We start from the raw sequence: 2,967 nt of genomic DNA, 5'->3' as shown, positions 1-2,967 counted from the left end.
GCCGTGGTAGTAAACTATCGATATTTTACCCCCATGGGTATCGAATATTTTCCAACGCTATCGATAGTATATTTCTCAGTTACATGTTTTTTAATTTCATCAGACCACGCTAAAAGTATGTTCACATATGCAGTAATCAACAAAAAATCCACAAAACGAATGAATATGACGAAAGAATAAACGAAATAAATAAAATTGACAATCAGTTGACAGTGCTGTTTTGAAGGCGTTTTCTACATAGAAATTGCTTTGGTGAAATATTTTGTAGTATTTTATTATTAACAAAATGAAGAAAAGACAAGGAGAAGGAATAATTCATTTAATTGTACAATTGGCTGCTAATAACAAACAGTTGTAGGAAATCCGTAAGCGACGTTTACTGAGGTTGCAAAAAAATATGGCAGCAATACGCATGCGAAATTTGATATTACATTTTTTAATAAGCAATAACAGGCCAAACCGTCTACGGACACAGATATTTTTCTGTAATATGAATGCTTAATTAATAATATCTAACAAAAATTTTATTAGTTTTATGTCTACAAACCTGTTTTCTTTGCCGGCGTCTATATTATTTAGTTTTTACTTTGACGTTTCTCTTTACTTTCGTAAAAATAATTATCGATAACACAGGGTTATTTGCCAAAAAGGAAAAGAAGCTACTTATTTTTGCATATTCAGTGAAGGGTTTGATTATTTTGAGTTTTAAATTAAACAAATTATGAAGTACCGCGGTTGAAAGCACGAATTATAACAATACCACCTAATGCATTTATTTTGATTTTTTGCCGGTGGCGACGTGGAAAGTAAGTGCATGTGTGTATATGTATATACTTTCTTGTGTCAGTTTCATTTCCTTTCCTCACTTTTCCTCTTCTTTTTGTCTGTTCATTCGCAGCTCTAATGACATTGCGAATTGGGAAAGCGCAATCAATGACGTATCTACGGTGCTCAGATAATCTGCGAAAGGCATCGCTTATTATAGCGGTCTATTATCACGACAGCAAGAGCGTAGTTAGACCAGTACCTAGTGTAGTCGCTGCGACCATAGCCTTACTATGTGGTGATGTGTCCATGCATGTATGTGTGTGTCCATGCGTGGTGGGCTCCATACCCACCTAACTACCAGATATCGTAGGATGCTTCGCCTTGTTATATTAGGTCGCTCTCAAAGGGATGTTCGGGAACTACCCAGAGGATACTTGGGCGAAGCTCGGAAGTTGTGAGCTACTTGAACCGTATGCAGAAAAATAGTCCTGGCCTGGACTTGCGTGGACTTCTACACACGAAATCATCCTCTTGCCATCTCTCTTGCCCACAAGTGCTATTTTGGACTCAATAGACAATTAAGTAGTAAAATCCTCTTTCGACGAACAAAATTAACACTCTATAAGGCTCTCACCATGCCCGCCCTATCGAATGGCGTAGAAGCTTTGATGATGACAACAATCTTTGACCGTTAGTGACGCCGAACATCGCAGCCGATGGAACGATGAGCTGTATGAGCTTTACGGTGACATATACATAGTGCAGCGAATTACGGTCCAGTGTCCGAATGGATACGAACGCGCCGGTTCTGAAAATATTCGATTCGGTACCAGCTGGGGGTAGTCAAGGAAGAGGAAGGCCTCCTCTGTGTTGGAAGGATCACCTGAAGAAGTACTTGGCTTCACTTGGTGTTTCCAACTGGCGTCGGTTAGCACGAGAAAGACTAACTTTAAGTGAGAGGTCCCATCTTTTACCGATACCGTCCCGACGACCATATAAGATGACTGTTGCCTTCCTGCTTCTCTCTTCAATGTCTTTTATATTTCAACGTAAACAAAACGAGCACCGCCTTCAGATGATTTACCAAGAGACCGCAATCTGCGGTCCATTTCACAACTAGATAGCTTAGATAACTCTGCATCAATTCCATCAGAGTATCTAATAACTTGCCTCTGACCATAAGTTCCACGTCATCCGCGTAAACAACCCACTCGTAGCCTCGCTTCTCCAGCTCCTTTAGAAAGAACACTGTCTTGGCAAGTGTCACTGCTTACCTGCCGGCGGAGGTAATCCACTGATCTGCCTTTACAATAGGCATGTTGAGCGTACGAATGCCTTCGAGGAATTTCACACCTTACATACAGATTAATCAGCCCCTCAAGAGCTTTCAGCAAGAACGATTGAGAGCAACGGGCTATACTCGCACCTGTAGACCTTTTTTTTTGCTTATTTTTATGCAAATCAATCCTTTCATAAAAAATCCTCTGAGTTCGATCACTGAATTGCTAAATAAGAGTCACAAATTAATGGCAGCACAATGCTTTAGTAACTCACTCTATTACTTTTGATTCAATCACTTACACGTTTAACTGAATACCCTGCCCAAAACAGTTACTTTATTTTTCGCGATTTTGACAAGTCTGACGTCAGGTCTCTCACCAATACAAAACGAACCAAAGGAGGAGAAATTACATGTTAGTGAACATCCAGTGAATGGCTTGGTAATATTGTGGTTTGTGAGATTTAACTAAAGAAACTAATAAAAATGAAGTGCCGCGTATTTAACTGTGAAAACACAAATTAATATACAGCCTCCGAATACAGTTATTTTTCGTTTTCATGTGTGTGTGTGTGTGTGCATATAATTTCTTGTGTTTCGTTGTTCTCGTTGCTTTCGTCTACTCTTCCTCTACACAAACTAGTAATTCTACTTCCTTTTGTTCTTTTATTCATGAGCTCTGATGACACAGCGAATTCGGAAGACGCAAGCTTGTACTCCATTATACTTGGTTCATGTAACGTAAAACTGATTGCTGTAGAAGGTTTTGGTGGTGGTTGTTGTATCGGCTTACTAATGTTTTAGTCAATTGTTTTGATTATTACTTTACCTCGAGCTGAACTAGCCGCAGCTGGTAGTTCGTCACTAACTCGATTACGAAAGAAAATATCCAGAGCAATCGAGTTGTTTGAATAATCGAT

This window comes from Anastrepha obliqua, chromosome 5, assembly GCF_027943255.1.
Source record: "Anastrepha obliqua isolate idAnaObli1 chromosome 5, idAnaObli1_1.0, whole genome shotgun sequence".
Taxonomy (NCBI): domain Eukaryota; kingdom Metazoa; phylum Arthropoda; class Insecta; order Diptera; family Tephritidae; genus Anastrepha; species Anastrepha obliqua.
This window is presented reverse-complemented; position numbering follows the sequence as displayed.